General features: G+C 33.9%; 1 long non-coding RNA gene across 9 annotated transcripts in view; it reads right to left on the reverse strand.

Moving 5' to 3' along the window:
- Window positions 1–19516, reverse strand: part of LOC144287966 (uncharacterized) — an 846727-nt gene that overhangs the window by 18341 nt on the left and 808870 nt on the right. For 5 of the 9 annotated variants that reach the window (XR_013355881.1, XR_013355880.1, XR_013355876.1 and 2 more), the window contains 3 exons: window positions 13414–13461; window positions 5582–5754; window positions 3889–3961 (listed from right to left, as the gene is read on the reverse strand). The exons of 2 other annotated variants lie outside the window; for them this stretch is intronic. This is a non-coding gene — a long non-coding RNA (uncharacterized LOC144287966). The remainder of the gene's footprint in view (window positions 1–3888; window positions 3962–5581; window positions 5755–13413; window positions 13462–19516) is intronic. 2 more of the 9 variants (XR_013355877.1, XR_013355878.1) reach the window with 2 other exon arrangements.

Consider the following 19516-nt stretch of genomic DNA (forward strand, 5'->3'; position numbering starts at 1 on the left):
ATATTTTTTAAAAACCTCAAAAACTCTATCCTTCTATTCTGAATGATAGCCTGCTGGATAGAATATTACTGGCTGCAGCTTTTTTCCTTTCAGCAGGTTAAATATGTCATGCCACTCCCTTCTGGCCTACAAAGTCCCTGCTGAAACATAAGCTGATAGCTTTCTGGGGTTTCCTTTGTATGTAACTGTTTTCTCTTGCTGGTTTTAAAATTCTCTCTTTATCACTATTCTTTGCCATTTCCATTACTATGTGTCTTGGTGTGGACTTCCTTGGGTTGATTTTTTGGGGGACTCTTAGTGCCTCCTGAATCTGGATTTTTGTTTCCATCCCCACATTAGGGAAGCTTTTGTCTATAATTTCTTCAAATAAATTTTCTTCTTCTTTCCCTTGATCCCTACAATTCCAATGGGGTTATGTTTGATGTTGTCACTGTTTCCATTAATCTATTCTCCTGTTTTATTATTATTTTTTTCTTTCTCTTATTTAGCTTGATTGCTTTCTATTACTCTCTCCTACTTGATGCTGATTGGTTCTGCTACTTCTTAGCAGAAGAAGAATAACCAACTTATTCCCTCTGGTGTGTTTTTAATTTCAGTTACTGAATTCTTCATCTCCGACTGTTATTTTTTATGTTTTCTATCTCTTTATGTAGAGTCTTATTGAGATCCTCCACTCTTTTCTCAAACCCAGTGAATCTCTTTATGACCATTGTTTTAAATTCTCTCAAGCATATTACTTATTTCTGTTTCCATTTAGGTCTCTTGCTGTGATTTTTCTCTTGCTCTTTCATTTGGGACATATTTCTCTCTCTCCTCATTTTGTCTAAGTCTGTTTTTATGTGTTAGGAAAGTCAGATATATCTTCTGCTATTGCAAGTAGTGGCTTTATGAGGATGATATCCTGAGGTGCCTTGAAGTGTAATATCCCTTGTTCACTTGGACTTGGCCCTTCAGGGGTGTCTGTTATGCATGTTTAGCTGAGCCACATTTGCCTTCAGTCCAGTCATCTGCAAATGTCTCTCTTTGCCTGTTGTGGGTAGGGTTAGGTCCAAAGAAGAGTGCACAGGTGGGGTGTACTTTTAGCAAGCTATGGAGATGAGTATGCTGTGCTCATTCTCACAAGTGTCCATGTATCCAGGCTGGGGAACAGGGGAGGAAAATGGGCCTACTAGATCTTTTGTTCTTACAGAAGTCTCCCAAAGATCCCTGCCTCTCCAGCACAGGCTGAGGTTAGTAAACACATCTCCTTCCCATATGACTCAGGCTTTTTCCAAAGTGCTGCTTCTATGCTACATCTCAACAGGCCTGTTTGTTGTGCTGTGTCTTTAAGATTGGGACTCAGTTTCCCATTGCTCTCCAGGCTCTTCCAGGGCCAAACTGTCTGATTTTCAAAGTTCTAGGAGGTCGAGTCCCCCTGATTGTAAGAACTTGCAAAGTTAAATCCCTTTGGTTTAGACAGCCAGATGTTATGAGGATTCATCTCCCAGTGTGGGTCTCCTATGCCTGGCAGGGGTCAGCTTCTCTCCTTTCTCTATGCCTACAGTGTTCTTCCCTCCTGCAGACAAGTCTAGCAGGTCTGATTTGGTTCCTATGTGTCTACACTTACTATCATTTTCAATGTGGCTACTTTTCTACCTTTAGGTGTTCTGTGACTTTGGCTCATTTTCTACATTATTTACACTGATATAGGTGTTTTCTAGTGATATCCATGGGATGATTTGAGTTCAGGGTGCTACTACTCCACCAAATTTCCCAGAATCCAGTAAGTCTTAATTTATAGCTGAGGTTGTGGTATAATTTTTAAAATATCAGATTTTTTTTTTTTTTTTTTTTTTGTCTATGCTTAGTCTCAGCTGACTGTTAGAGGTAATACTTCATCTACAATGAGGCAAAGTGGCTAATATAGGGAAGTATATTAGAAAGGTTGTTTAGTTACTGCTAGAGTTTTAGAACAGTTAACTGGGAATTCATGTGAATTTTCTTTAGAAATCCTGTGAGAACATGGTTTAAAAAGTAATTAAATGAAAATTAGTTTACCTCAATTCATTTGAAATGAGCAAAAAATCACCATAATCCGGGAAGTTATGTAAACACTAAGTGTTATTAGAAAAATTTGTATGAGTTACTTCTATAGAATAAATAACACATCTTAAACCAGATTTTAAAAAGTGGTTCATTAATTAAAAAAAAAAAAAAAAAAAAAGATTTTTTGAAACCACCAAATCTCATAGCCTGCAAATAGGGAATGGCTATCAACAAAAAATGGGTTGTCCAATATAACAAAAATACAGGCTAATAGTTAAATTTGGATTTTATATTTCAGGACATACTTATACTATTTTTTGGCAACCCAGAAACCCTGTATGAAAGCCTTTTCTCATTATAAAACAGAAACAACAGATACCTGACTTTTTCCAGCATTACAGATAATGTTAAAAACAGCAGCAATCACACAGAAAACCACATTTCTCAGCAATCAGGATGAATTAACATGCATGTTTTAAGCTTTACTCACATATTCTACTAGAGAACCCAGATGGCAGAAGAAGTCTCAATAACTCTAAACCTATGTAGGATTCATTGCTTTAAGTCACATACCAAAATTACAAAATTCTTTGTAGTTTTATTTCTTGAAGACGTAATTCATATATAAATGGGTTTACATTAATATAAAATAATGCTCTAAATTATATCTAAATAAAACAGTGTCCTACCCAGAAGTATCATTTTTATCCTGATTTTTCTTTTTTCTTTGCCCTGACACACTTGCAAGGGTATCTATGCTCTAATTGGCATTAGACATGGAATTCTGGAAATCTGCCTCAGATAGCCTCACTGTTTAATCAATTTTCTAAGCCAATAATCTGGGAGCAAGCTTTTCCTATTTTTCTATACTTTTCATATCCCTAGTCATACTCATAATATTTTCATGTCATTTATCACTTTTATATTCCCAGCTCCTCATAATTTCTTGTCTAGCTATCTACAAAAGCATTTTAATGGTTACTCTGTTTTATTTCTTTTTGTTCCAATACAACTTCCATATTGGAACCAGAAATATTTCTATAAACAGAAAATGTATTATTATATTAATATATTACTTCCCCGCTTAAATACTTCAGTGACTTTCCTTTATTTTCAAGTACATACCCCTTAGTTGAGTTATAAATTCTGTCATGGTCAAAGTGTAGTTCCTTTAGTCTTTTCCTCTTTAGATTACATTTACTTGTCTTTCAACTCATCTCCTCCGTATGGATCCTTCCTTGATTTCATGAGAATGACCTGTTTGCATCTTCTATGGCCTCGTTGAACCATCTACATAAACTGTCTTGGAGGTCTTCTTATTTGCTCTGTATTGCAATTATTCCTACTAAAATGTCAGTCACTCCTATTTGACCCAAAAGCTTTCAGAGCAGAATATGTCTTTTAACTCAATATATGCCTAGTATGGTGTTTGGAACATGGCAATCACTCAATAAATGCTTATAGGATGACTATATATGTGAACATCCTGTGTACTAATTCTAAATCAAACAGTAACTGGTAATCATCTTGGGGAAAATATTTAGTATACCTGGTTCTTTGTTTCTGAGCCATAAGATAAGGGATGGAGTCAAGAGTGGTCAGTAAAATCTTTTTTACTCCAGTATTCTCAACTATATTTAAGTTTGGTACTCATTTTTCTAACATTTTGAATTTTTCTGAAATATAAATTTAATCAAGGGATGTATTTATTGTACATTTGCTACCCCTGTGGCAGTTCCAAAAGTACAATGGGAAGACATGAATGACATATCACTGTTCAGGTAGCATAATGATCAGAGACAAGGATCATTTATCATGCTTCAACTAGACCTTAAATTATGATGAAAATGCACTGAGACTCACTTCTGCTGATTTCATTAAAATGTAGTCATATCCTCGTGTGGCAGGCATTTCAGCTCAGACTCCCCACTGGCAACTTTGTAATATTAAAGGACAACAAAATGAGTCATGAATGATGAAAATAGACTTACAAATAATAGAATACCTAAAGGTGAAATATGTTCATTATTGTTTGTTTTTGAGTAAACAAAAGCAGCTATAGATGTTAATTTGTTTTAATTAAGTGGTTATTATGCATTTATATTATTCAAACATTTACTATAACCAGTTAGTTACCGTTTATGTCCTGAAATGGATGTAGCCACAAAACAAACTATGTCAAGGCAGCGCAATTAGGTATATGTCATCCTATATTTACTGAACCAGGAACAGTGAAGAGAAAAAGGAACTCATGTGTTTTACTCATTCAAATTTTCCAATCTATGGAGGCCCAATTATGTGATGTATATTATATAAAATGCGAGATATACTACAGAAATAGAATTTCATCTCAGACATTAGCAGCTGACAATCTTGAATAATCCACATACCACTGATAAGGATAGAACTATGAATGAATTGTGTAATGGGTTCCATGAGAAGTAACTTTTTCTTTTCGTTTTAAGAGAAATATTTTAGGGGTGCCTGGGTGACACACTCAGTTAAAAGTGTGAGTCTTGACTTAGACTCAGGTCATGATCTCAGGGTTCTGAGATCCAGCTCTGTGTTGGGCTTCATGCTGGACATGGATTAAGATTTTCTTTCTCCTCTCCCTCTGCCCCTCCTCTTTCCCTTCACCCTGTGTTTTCTCTCTATAAAATATTATATATATATGTTTACTCTTGAAAAGCAACTTCTATTGCTTTCATGAAAATATTTGACTGGAGTCTTTTCAAGTTTGCCAAGGACCAGAAAATGTAAAAAGAATTTCAAGTGCTGTTGAGGTCTTGGTTCCTTTTGAGAGTTTAATGAAAGATTATGAATTCTGAAGAAAAATGCTAACTGCATAAATAAAGACATTCTTGCATGTAATTTGCACTCTGTACAAGAGATCTAAACAAGCTGAATGACCTACTTTAACAGAATGAGCAGTACTTTAATGGAAGCAGGTCTCTACAGTGTTAAATTTCTCAATGAAATGGAATAAAAAAACAACTAGAAGTGATACTGAATCCATAGGGGTAGGATGGGTGAGTTTGTAAATTGACTTTGGGTTAAACTAATTCATGGCAATTAATGAAAGAATATAATAGAGTTGTTTTTGAATATATTAGAAAAAAACCACAAAAATTACATTTACCTTACTAATTTACAGAAGAGGCAATTATTTTTGTAAGCTGTATATTGACCACTATAACTCTTATGCCACTTTATAAAAAAGACTAAAATAGAAAAATAGCTTCACCTGCAATCTCAAATTATAAGGGAGTCACATTCCCATAGCAACTCTCACTACTTACTAGGCATTGACACATTTTTGATGATATGATGCTGTTCCTTAAATATTTAATGGATATTAAGGCTGGTTAATAATTCTGAAAAATCACTGAAGGTGTCTACATGCTGGATTTGATTTATTCTATCTTCCACTGAGAATGTCCTGGAAAGATCTTATTTAGCAAATCAGTTCCAGACTCAGGACCTAGATAACACTTAACTTTCCTAGATAACATAAGAATTTTTCCAAAGCTTCAAACAGATAACATTGTTCACTTACTGTGCTCCCACAGACTCAAGTCACACAATCACACTATAATTCATTCTGCTCGAATTCTGTAGTCAATATCTTCTGCTAGATTATGACTCCATTACAGCAGGAACTGAGTCTCATTCATCTATGTTACTTCAGCCACAATGCTTGTCAAGGAGGTGAGCACTCACATTGGTTTGCTGAATCAAAACACATTATTTAATTTAATAGCTTTCCTCTCCAAATGTAAGCACATTATCAGTGGGTGTTAAGAATATGTACCCTTTCTTATTAAATTCTAAGAAGCTTTATCAGCAAAGCAGCCATGTTTATCTTACCTACCGAAAACCCAACACTGGTCACGGTGCCTGGTACATTGCAAGTGATCAATAAGTAAGTTCTGAATGAAGATTGAACAAATTAGTTCAAAGGAGCATGAAGAATAACTCAGGAATATATTACTCAAAGGAAACATTTTAAAAAAATGTAAGTAAGAGTAAGATTTTTCTTTCAATTGACAGAGTTCCACAGTATTTATTAATCCTGTAGGCAGGGTCTGGGGATGCACAAAGTTCAGCATATAGTCCTCTACATCACAGCCATTACAGAGCAATAAGGGAAGAAGCAAAGTTATTTTGGTGAAGAGCGCCCTGGGAGAACTAGAAGCTTTCTTTAAGATGTGAAAAGTGCAGAGAATTCCAAAAAGAAGTGGGTATCTGAAACCACGACTCACTACTACCCACAGATACTGGGCTCTTTGAAGTATAGTGTACTCTAGTATTTCTTAGCTTAAAAATTAAATGGAATACAATTTAACCCTTTTTACCCCCAGTCATCTTTCATGTTCTCCTGCCACTCTTTACTAAAGTGTCACTTTATCAGCAGGGCCTTTTCTAATTGCCCTAGCCCCCTGCACTTTCGACTCCCTTCCCTGCTTCCACAGCATTTACTTCCATTTGAAAAGCTATATATTGTGCTCACTTGTTCAGTATCTGTCTCCTTTTCCAGTACAATGAAAGCTCTTTGAAAGCAGGGACCATTGTCTAGAGTGGACTGGACTGGCTGGCTGAATAAATGAATGAATGAAGGCAGAGACTGTGCTGCGTTCATTCTTCAGACCTCTTTCAATCCACAAAGCAGTCTTCTAGTTGTTTTAAAAATGCAAACCTTTTAGGTCACTCACTTACTTAAACCTGCCTCTGGCCTTCCACTGCATGAAATAGAAGGTATAAACTTCAGTACTTAGACTAATAAAATGTCTGTACAATTTGACTTCAGGTTCCCATTTTCAAGCTTTAGCTTAGACTCTCCACTCTGCTCTTCAGCATCAACAACATGCTTTTTTCAGATGCTGGAAAAAAAATCTTTCCTTGTCCAGAACACTTCTCCCCACCTTCCTCCCTTCAGAGAGTTAATTCATGTTTCAGATCTCTACTTAGGCACTTGAAAACAAGTGCTCAGATTTAGAGCACATGTGTGGATACATATATTGTCTATGTTTTCTCCAAAGGGATATTATAATTCTAAAAGCAATGTATCTCCAAGGACTTCTACATGTCTTATTAGATTTATTCCTTTCTACTTTGTATTTCCTGGAAGTGTTATAAATAACAGCTTCTTTAAAAATTATAATTTCTAATTGTTAATATTTCTTTTTTTGGTATATTTATTTTTATCACTGTATTCTCTCTCTCTTTCTCTCTCTTTTTAAAGAATCTTTTTTTTTTTTTTTTTTTCATCATAGTAAGTATACTCTTTAATCTCCAACCCCTATTTCCCCCATCTTCCTACCAACCTCCCCTCTGGTAACCAGCAGTTTGGTCTCTAAAGTTAACAGTCTGTTTCTTGGTTTGTCCCTCTATTCCCTTTGCTCACTTGTTTTGTTTCTTAAATTCCACATAGAATTGAAATCATATGGTATTTGTCTTTCTCTGACTGACTTATTTTACTTAGCATTATACTCTCTAGTTCCATCCATGTTGTTGAAAATGTCAAGATTTCATTCTTTTTATGACAGAAAAGATATTCTATTGTGTTTGTATATACATATAGATAAATATATAGATATCTATATCAACTCTTCTTTGCCCATTCATCGATCAATGGACATTTGGGCTGCTTCCATAATTTGGCTATTGTAACTAATGCTGCAATAAACACAGGGGTGCATGTCTCTGTTTGAATTAGTTTTTGTATTTCTAGGTATATATACCCAGTATTGCAATTCCTGGACCATAGGGTAGTTCTATTTTTATTTTTTTTGAGGAACCTCCATATTGTTTCCCATAGTGGCTGCATTCCCATCGATAGTGCAAGAGATTTCTATTTTCTCCACATTGTTGCCAACACCTGTCATTTATGTTTTCTATTTTAGCCATTCTGCTGGGTGTGAAGTGATATCTCATTGTTTTAATTTGCATTTCCCTGAGGATGAGTGCTGCTAGGCATCTTTTCATGTGTGCATTGGGTATTTGTATGTGTGTATTCATGTATGTATGTATTTGTATGTCTTTGGAGAAATGTCTGTTCATATCCTCTGCCCATTTGTTAATTGGAATATTATTGGTATTAAGTTGTATCCATTCTTTATATATTTTGGATACTAACCCTTTATCAGGAATGTCATTTGCAAGTATCTTATCTGATTCAGTAAATTGCCTTTCCTTTGCTGTACAGAAACATTTTATTTTGATGAAGTCCTATAATTTAATTTTGCCTTTATTTCCCTCACTCACAGGATATATCTAAAAAAATATTGCTCCAGCCTATGTCAGAGATATTACTGCCTGTGCTCTCTTCTAGGATTCCTATGGTTTCAGGTTTCATATTTAGGTCTTTAATCCATTTTGAGTTTATTTTTGTGTATGGCTCAAGAAAGTGGCCCAATTTCATTCTTTTGCATGTGGCTGTGTACTTTTACCAACACCATTTGTTAAAGAGACTGTCTTTTCCCTGTTGTATATCCATTCCTCTTTTGTCAAATACTAATTGACCATATAATTGTGGGCTTATTTCTGGGTTCTTTATTCTATTCTACTGATCCATGGATCTGTTTTTGTGCCAGTACCATACTGTTTTGATTACCATAGCTTTGTAATACAACTTGAAATCTGGAATTGGGATCCCTCCAGCTTTGTTCTTTTTCAAGATTGCTTTGGCTATGCAAGTTCTTTTTTTTTTGTTCCATACAACTTTTAGGATTGTTCATTTTAGTTCTGTGAAAAATGCTGTTGGTATTTTGATGGGATTGTATTCAATCTGTAGATTGCTTTGAGTAGTAAAGAAATTTTAACATTTGTTCTTCCAACTTTTTTGGTTTTTACATTTTTTTAAGATTTTGTTTATTTATTAATGAGAGTCAGAGAGAGAGAGAGAGAGAGAGAGAGAGAGAGGCAGAGACACAGGCAGAGGGAGAAGCAGGCTCCAGGCAGGGAGCCCAATGTGGGACTCGATCCCAGGTCTCCAGGATCACGCCCTGGGCTGAAGGTGGCCCTAAACCACTGAGCCGCCGGGGCTGCCCGGTTCTTACATTTCTTTGTGTCAACTTGAATTCTTTCATTAGTGTTTTATAGTCTTTAAAGTACATGTCTTTCACCATTTTTTTTTTTTTAGATATTTTGGTTTTGATGCAATTATAAATGAAATTGGTTTCTGAATTTTACTTTCTGATGCTTTATGATTACTGTATAGAAATCCAACAGATTTCTGTATATTGATTTTGTATCTTGGGACTTTACTGAATTAGTTTATCAGTTTTAGTAGTTTTCTTGTTAGAGTCTTTAGGTTTGATACATATACTATCATGTCATCTGCAAATAGTGAGAATTTCACTTCTTTCTTATCAATTTGGATCCCTTAATTTCTTTAAATTGTGTAATCTGTGCTTAGGACTTCCAGTACCACGTTAAACAGAAGCGGTGAGATTGGACATCCTTGTCTTGTTCCTGACTTTAGAAGAAAAGCTCTCAGTTTTTCCCCATTGCATATGGTGTTGGCTGTGTTTTTTCATATACAGCCTTTATTATGTTGAGTTATGTTCTCTCTTGACCTACTTTGCAGAGGGTTTTTATCATGAATGGATGTTGTACTTTGTCAAATACTTTTTCTACATCTATTGAAATGATCATACCATTTTTATTCTTTCTCTTATTGATAGTATGTATAACATTGATTGTTTTGTGAGTATGGAACCACACTTGGACCCTAGGAATAAATTCCACTTGATTGTGGTGTATGATTTTTTTTTTAATTTTTAAAATTTTTATTATTTTTTAATATTTCAAGTTTTTACTTAAATTCTAGTTAACATATAGTATAATATTAGTTTCAGGAGTAGAATTTAGTGATTCATCACTTACATAGAACACCCAGTGCTCATCACAAGTGCCCTCCTTAATTCCCATAACCCATCTCCCCTCCTGGTGTACGGTATATTTTTTAAATTAATTAATTAATTAATTTGTTTGTTTGTTTATTCATTCATTCATTCATGACAGACACACCGAGAGAGAGAGAGAGAGAGGCAGAGATACAGGCAGAGGGAGAAGCAGCTCCATGCAGGGAGTCTGAAGTGGGACTTGATCCCAGGTTTCCAGGATCAGGCCCTGGGCTGAAGGCGGCGTTAAACTGCTGAGCCACCCCGGCTGCCCTGATTTTTTTTTTTTTTTAATATATTGTTGATATTGGTTTACCAATATTTTGTTGTGGATTTTTATATCTATATTCATAGAGATTTTGTTTGGTACTTCTCTCTTTTTTTTTTTTTTTTTGTAGTGTCTTTATCTAGTTTTGGTCAGGATAATGCTGCTTTCATTGAATGAATTTAGAAGCTTTCCTTCCTCTTCTAGTTTTCGGAAGAGTTTAAGAAGGATAGATATATAGATATTAACTCTTCTTTAAATATTTCTTAGAATTCTCTTGTGAAGCTTCCTGGTCCTGGATTTTTGGGGTTTGGGGGAGTTTTTTTTTATTATGAATTCAACATCATTGCTGGTAATTGGTCTGTTCAAATTCTCTTTTTCTTCCTGCATTAGTGTTGGTAGGTGATATGTTTCTAGGAATTTATTCATTTCTTCTAAGTTATCCAATTTGTTGGCATATAGGCTTTCATAATATTTTGTTGCAATTATATTTCAGTGATTTTAGTTGTTATTTTTCCTCTTTTATTTGTGATTTTGAGTCTTTGTGTGTGTGTGTGATTTGAGTATTTTTTGGTGAATCTGGCTAGACTTTTATCAGTTTTGTTGATATTTTTTCCTGATCTGTCCTATTGGTTTTTTGTTTCCATATCATTTATTTCCGTTCTAATCTTTATTATTTCCTTTCTTTTGGTGGATTTGGGTTTTATTTGTTCTTCTTTTCCTAGCTCCTTTGGTGTGTTAGGTTGTTTAAGATTTTTCGTGCTTCTTGAGGTAGGTCTATATTGCTATCATCTTCCCTTTTAGAACCACTTTTGCTCTAACCCAAAGATTTTAGGCAGAGGGAGAAGCAGGCTCCGTGCAGGGAGCCTGATGTAGGACTCGATCCCAGGACTCCAGGATCATGTGCCAAAGGCAGGCGCTACACTGCTGAGCCACCCAGGGATCCCCCAAATTTTGGATCATTGTGTTCTCATTTTCATTTATTTCCATGTACTTTTTGACGTCTTCTTTGATTTCTTGGTAAACCCATTCATTGTTTAGTAGCATGGTATTTAGCTTCCATGTATTTCTTGTGGTTGACTTCTAGTTTCATAGTGTTGCAGTCAGAAAAGATTCATGATATGACTTTGAATTTGTTGAGACTTGTTTTGTGGGTTACTATGTTATCTATTCTGGAGAATACTTCATGGGCACTTGAAAAGAATGCATATTCTGCTGTTTTAGGATGAACTGTTTAGGATATAACACACACACACACACACACACACATATATATATATATATATATATATATATATATATATATATATATATATATATATGTTAGAACCATCCTGTCCAATGTGTCATGCAAAGCCATTATTCCATGTTGATTTTCTGTTTGGATGATTTGTCCATTGATGCAAAGTGGTGTTAACATCCCCTATTATCGTACCTATAAAATTTGAATTAGCATGACCTATAGTTATTTTCAGACTGATATGAATTTTAGTCATGGCTTGTAGACTTTTTTACATTTTGCTTTGATTTCACCAAACCGTGAGGACCACTGATTACTATATTTAATGTAATTGAACTGTAACATGTAGTATAATCTGTATGGAAGTAACCAGACTCAAATCAAGGGAAGTCAGATTGGCTTAATAAATAAAACCTCAAAGTCTATAAGTTTAAGGTTATGGTTCTCTGGAGATATACCTAGTTTTTCATTTGAAAATTGTTGATCCTAGATATAATAATCATAATTTTGATGGCACCAAATGCTTTTAATTTGAGAGCATTACAGAATAGAGCAATACAGAGAATACAAATGCCTAGATGAAAGAATATAGGAGGGATGATGCAGACACAAATCAGTCTGAACATGTACTCATGGCCACTAATGAAATGTATAAATAGAGTTAAGTAGTTATAATATTACCTTATGGAAAAAGAAAATTGTTGAAATATTTTTATTCTATGAATGTTATAAATTTCTACTTTAGGAAGTTAACATAGTTTTAAAGGAAATCCAGACATAATATTGTATGGTATAATATTGGTCTGTAATAGTATGTCACATATATCTGTCTTTTCCTGTCTACTGTGAACTTCTGAAAGGTAGACTCAGATATATGTGTGTGTGTGTGTGTGTGTGTGTGTGCGTGCGCATTTACATACATAGATATCTCCCAAGAATCTTATTTCAGTGGCTGGAATACCATACTGTTCTCTAAGTAGTAGCTGAATTGACTACAAATAGTGAAATGAATGGTTCTAGAGCCCAGTTGTATGTCATAAAAATAGTGTAAGCTTCCAATTTATCACATGCTTCATGTTTATCTTTTAATATTACTATTTAAGACCTAATAAAATGGCTAACTATACTAAATATCTCAACTATTTATAGTTTCTTCTATAAAACTTAAAAGGTTTACAGACATTGAGTTCTATTAGAATATTAAACTATCAAGAATAAATAGAAACATATCATGTATTCTAATATACGTACACTGAACTATTTTTCTACTAATAACATGTAAGAAGGTTATGTTTAAAATATGGTCTACCTGGTGTGGCATTTCTGTCAAGACAAATACATCAATGAAACAGAACTAATAGCCTAGAAGTAGACCAACAAATACAGAGTCAATTGATTTTTAGCAAACATGAACAAAAGATAGTCTTTTTAACAAATAGTGATGAACCATTAGAGATTAATATACAAAAAAATTTACCTTGAGCCATATTCTTCACTGAAAGTAAATGCAAAATGCATTATGAACATATGTTTTGAATCTAAAATTGTAAATTTGTAGAGGAAAAAAAATCAAGACATCTTTGTGACACTATTGAAAAAGATTTTAAATAGAACACAAACCATAAAAGAAAAATATTGATAAATTCGACTTCATAAAAAAAGAACATCTGACACTGATGTCAGTGTTAAGACAAATGAAAATTCAATTGAAAGGACAAGTCATTGGCTGAGAGATAATATTTACAGATCATTATCTGATAAATGGCTTATATCCTGAATATATGAAGAGCTCTCAACATTCAATAAGAAAACACAGAACAAAATTTCAAATGATCAAATATTTGATTGAACACTGTATCAAAGATGTTCAGATAAAGTACGACAAGATACTTGATATTTCATTAGAAAGATACAAATTAAGCCACACTGAGATAATTGCACATGTTTTAGAATGTTTACAATGAAAAATGATAACATACCAAGTGTTGGTAAGAATATGGATCAGCTGGAACTTTCATACACTGCTCCTAGGAATTTAAAATGATATCACTACTCAGAAAATCTAGTATGTCAGTCTCTTAAAAGTTAAACATATACCTATCATATAAAATAGCCATTCCCTTCTCATATATTTTCCCAAGAGAATGAAAACATAGGTATGCAAATATTTAGAACAGCTTTATTTGTAAAAACCAAAATCTGGAAACAACTCTACCATCCATCACAGATGAATGGGAGGAAAATGTGAATATAAAATGTATTCATATTCATTGGAGTCCTATTCGACACTAAAAGGGAATTAACTATACAACCAACACATGGATGAACATAATTACACCAAGTGACATAAGACATTGAAAAATATATGATATGTAACTCAAAAAAAAGTTTTTTAGAAAATTACTATTCATAGTGACAGAAAGCAGGCTGGTGTTTGAGAAAGAAGGGGAGAAGAGGTGAGAACAAAGATGACAAAGGAGCTTGAGAAAACTATATTCAATAAATCTTTTTAAAAATGTCTACAGTAAAACATGCAGCAACATTAAAAGTCAACTGATGGGGCATCAAATATACAAAATGAGCCTGAAGCAATTTGAAGTACTCAGAAAATCCCACTGTGATGAAAGTGTCAAAAGAACATGGAAGCCAATAGAAAAAGCACAGTGATATCATTCCAAAAAATACAGTATGGAAGAGAAGGGTAGGAGGAATAACATAACAATAGAGAAAACTGACAAATACTACCTCAAGAGCAAGAACCACCTCAACAATTGTTAAATTATGTTGATTATATATGCATTTCTCAATACAGTGTGATGAAAATGGCACTTTACTCTGTTGTTTTGTTCCCCCAAACCCATAACCCTAGCCTAATTATAAGTAAAACACAAGACAAACCCAATAGAGAGATTTTTACGAAATACCCAGACAGTGGTATCAAAGTTGGCAACATCGAAACAAGAAATATCTAAAGAGTTTATTTTTTTAAGATTTTATTCATGAGGAGACACAGAGAGAGAGAGGCAGAGACACAGGCAGAGAAGAAGCAGGCTCCCTACGGGGAGCCCCATGCGGGACTAGATCCCAGGACCCTGGAATCAGACCCTGAGCTAAAGGCAGATGCTCAACCACTGAGCCACCCAGGAGTCCCAGGAGTTTAAAACCACATTAAAAATAAGTGTCATGTGATATGATAGGTGGGATTCTGGAATAGAAAAAGGACTTTAGCCATGGGAGTCTAAATTAAGAATACATTTTAAGCTAGTTATAATACATCAATGTCAATTAATTAATTGTGTAACAAACGTACCATACTGACTTAAGATGTTAATAATAGGGGAAAACTGTGGGGTACATGGAAACATTCTGTTCTCTCTTCACAATTTTTGTGTAAATCTAAAATTGTCTTAAAATGAAAGGTTAATTTCAAAAAGCAATTAACTGAAGCATACCACAGGAAGAACAGAAACTAACTTTGTTTTCCATAACTTCTGCTCCATCTGCACTTTTCATTTTTCCAACACCCCTGGGCTCCACCCAGTGAGTGAATAAAACAGTTCAATATGAAGCGCTCATTCTAAGTAATTTTTGTTTTGTTTTCAGTTTTTACAAGTATTCTTAATATAATGTTTTTATTGTTTTTGAGAAGAGATACAGACACTAAACATGAATGAAAAAGTTGTCCAGTAGTAAAAATATGAAAGATGCTTCTCTGTGTGTATTAACAGATCAATGGAACAGTGGTTATAAACTCTATAGGTTTCACTCCCAGCTGTATCACACATAACAGCTTGACTTTATCAATTGCTTACCCATTTATGGGGAAAAGAAGAATAGCCACCTCATTGAAGGTGAGCATTAAAAAGTTTAATTTATGCAAAATATTTGCAACTCCATAAGGTCACTATTACTGTTTCTGCCTCTCTACTATATTCTATAGTGTGATAAATTCCTAATTCAGCAACAAACTTTATGTTCTTTAAAATAAAAACATATTTAATGTTAACCCTCTTTATACACTTATATCCCAATTATTTTTACTTGGAAACAGAGTCGGATGTGTCTGGAGACTGAATTCAAGCCTCATGTTAATTATCTGAAATCCAATTTGTTGTCTACATCCCTTTAGAAATGTGAGCTATGTAGTATGCAATATTCATAATATGGCTAGATACCTCATATGAGAGTAATTTAATTGTCAGTGCTGCTCAACCATTGTTTAATGAATTCCTAACAATTTGAAAGGCAAGCTGTTGGAAGGCCATTATTAAATTTCATATTTGCTCTGCAGTTTTCTTCACCATTGCTTCATCTATTTAGGATTATGATAACATTAACTTTTGAATTCCTTTAAAAATAGGACTTTTTATATAGTACAAACTTTGAACTTCCTATATATTTAGAAAATAGAGTAAATATGTTTTTAAGGCATGGCTTGCAATTAAGCCAAAAGGTGATGATTACACTAGTCTGCACATTGTTCATCAATTTACACAGTAGCAGCAAAAGGATATTATGGTAGACACAGGAAGAAAAGTCACCTCTCAATTACCTCTCAAGGTAATTACAAGGTAATTACCGCAGAACATAATCTTACTTTTTAAGTAACTTCATAAATTGTAACATCTCAAAAAGCAAATTATATCAAGATACCTTTTATTTATATTATTGATCATGCCACAAAACATTAAATTGTGTATTACTGTGTTTGTTGTAATATCTCAAAAGGCACCTGGGGACAGAGCATGTTTTGAGGGTTCATATCAAAACCAAATAACCAGATTAAATTTGAAGAAGAAAACTGATTAAATCAATGACTTTAGGGTCAAAACTTATAGAATAGATATTTTCACAGAGTCTTCAGTGAATTAAATAATTCTATTTTGGATACATTGAACACTTTCATGATCTCCAAAACAGTTCCAAAAATAACCTGCACTTGTTATTTAACCATGGCCAAGAATGCTGAGACAGTAGATATTCATGATTGAGCTATGTTATATATAGGTACATATACTCACTCAGGGGGTCAATGAGATCTGAAAAATAGAAAATAAAATGCAAATATTTTCCAGACTGGGGGGAGGCATTACTAATGGAAAGATCTGTTAAGCAGGTTTTAACTGTTTAAGATGGATAAAATTAATTATAAATAACAACTGGACTGTTGCTGAACAAATATAATCTGGGACATTTAAGAAAACATATCAGTTCAGTGTGGATTTAATGATGCTCTATTTTTTTTTTTTTGTAGCACTGTGTGAAGGTTTGCAATTATCAAGAGAATTTGGATTACTTAGTACTTAAATTTCAGAACCCTGTATGGATTCCCTGACCTGATATTCAATACCCACTACTTGAACTCATTATATAAATACTATCCATTAGGCAATGACAGCAATATGCCACAGTGGACAAAGTGTTTACAGTGAAAATATGTCAATTTGAATTCTACTACAACTCTGAGGGTTTAGAATTACTAATTTTCTACCTAAAAAATAGGGACCTGTGATTACATGCTGTAGTTTTTACCATTCTTGGTGCCTAGTAATCCTTCCTGTATTCCAGAAATTACAAATCCTCCTGGACACAAGGTAGTCCTGTCATATAAGCTATGCTAAATCAGTCCGAATCCTACTTCCAACCTCTAAGAGTAATTGTGGCCAAGAGATGAGAATATTACTAAGACTAGACCAACCTCATTTCCTCTATTCTTTTGCTCAAAGAGGTGATGAGGGAGACTCGGTCCCTTCTCCCTATGGTCTGATATCTGCAAGGCATTAAGCCAGAGTTGACTATAGACAGGCTTCTGATGAAGAGAAAATATATTTGCAATAGCAAAGAACAGCCTGGACAGAATCAAGAGACATTCTGAGGTCAATCGCATCCCTGATAATCCCATGATTTCTGATGTAAATTGTATAATCCCTCTTCAAAATGAAGCCCAGTATATATATGTTAGCCATTTGTAACTATTCTACTTATTTTCTTGGGGGTTATTTTTGGAGATAAAAGAGAGTACATGTAAAATATCAGTCATAGATTAAAAATAGGATAAATCAAGGCCATTATTATTATGATTTATTTTCTTCAATTCACATATAAAGATACTCATTTATTAGTTGATGTAGCTTGAGGTTCAAGAAAAAAAGTTAAATATATATATACATATATATATATGTATATATATATTTATAATCCAGGCCAAATTTGCTACTACAACTGCTACAACTAGTACTCTCACTGGAACTACTAGTACTAATAGCACATCTATTATTATTATCACCATTTGCCAAATGACTACTGTTTATTGACTATGCTATGGATGCTCCAAGTATCGTCTCATTTAATTTACATAGGAATTATTGTTATATCACTTTTATTATTATCACAGTTTATAATCCAATAAAACATTAATGAGGTTAATTGGCATAAACTGAACTCATGGCTAGTCATGTTTATTGACATAGGTATAATTCAGATGAAAATTGGGTATTTCCATGAATCATCCAGACAATTCTTTAATTTCTTCAGGTTTCTCTGTATGTGGCATAAGCTCAAGTGGCAGGACTACTGAGCATTTCAAAATGAAACCAAGAAAAAATCTGCCAAGCTATAACATGAATGCCAACCCTTTTTGATCATAAATTTGTAAGATGAAAAGAAAATCATACTTCACTTTATTGATTCACTTTTAATACATTTTATAAAATATACAGCAAATTTGATACATAGTATTTACATATTTAGGATTTATAAAATGAGGATTGAAGAATGGCTCAAAGTGTGTTTTGGTGTTGCTATTGATGCTACAGTTGAAATCTTGAGAGAATTTGTCATAAGCAATATATCTAATAAATGCCTCTGCTAAGAAAAAATAGAATTTGTCATAAACCCAGATCATGCTGGAAAAAAGAAGATTATACTTAAACTAAACGGAAGGACAGAATATTGCTAGAGGGAGATTTAGTTTCCAGAGGAGTCAGAAAATGCCAAGTTAGGGAGTTGTTCCCTTCATCTATTTTGGATCCCATTTTTAAATGTTCTTTATTTGGATTTAGTCATATGTTGGTCACATTTTCTGCAACTAAACCTCTTAGTCATTTCTGGTTCAACTTTGGTGTCCTTCTCTTTATATTAAGTTACTTAAAACATTTTAAAAACTACCTCCTGGGAAAACTATATTCTTCTTCCTCTCTCAGCTGTCAAAATGATTTAAAGTGTGACCTCTCAATCAATGGACAGTAGCCACTTCATCTTGAAATGATTTTTTTTTCTTTCTGATTCTCTTTTGTCTTTTGTTCTCTAAATGTGCCATCTAAAGCGGTACTTTTGAGTTGCTCAAATTGGTCCATTTCTTGAATTGTTTTCCCCTTTCAGTGTTTCATTTAATGTTTCTCTAATGGTTAGTTACTGTCAGAAGTCCTGTGAAAAGGTATGTCTTTGAGTTTATGTCCTCACTAATGCACATAATCTTGAATATTTAATAATACAATTCCTTGTATTATTGAAAGGGATGCAGTTTTATCTAATTGCAGGCTCATTTTCTTGTCCTTTTTGTAGGATGCGTACTGTGAAATTTCTGTTGGTATTTTTTATCTTAATTTTGCCTTCATAATATAAAAAATAACTTAGAAGAAACATCTTTTCTGAATGTCAAGCATAATTTTACTTTCAATAAATACTGAATATGAATGATAAAGGGAAGGAAACAGGAAACTAAAATTTTTGACATTTTTTGCCAAAATTTTTGGCACTGTGCTTCATATTACCTCATTTTTCTGTATATATTTTTTATTGGAGTTCGATTTGCCAACGTATAGCATAACACCCAGTGCTCATCCCATCAAGTACCCCTCTCAGTGCCCGTCACCCAGTCACCCCAACCCCCTGCCCACCTCCCTTTCCACCACCTCTTGTTCATTTCTCAGAGTTAGGAGTCTGTCATGTTCCATCACTCTCTCTGATATTTCCCACTCATTTTCTCTCCTTTCCCCTTCATTCCCTTCCACTATTTTTTATATTCCCCAAATGAATGAGACCATATAATGTTTGTCCTTTTCCGACTGACTTACTTCACTC

This window comes from Canis aureus, chromosome 17 (genome assembly GCF_053574225.1).
Source record: "Canis aureus isolate CA01 chromosome 17, VMU_Caureus_v.1.0, whole genome shotgun sequence".
Classification (NCBI taxonomy): Eukaryota; Metazoa; Chordata; class Mammalia; order Carnivora; family Canidae; genus Canis; species Canis aureus.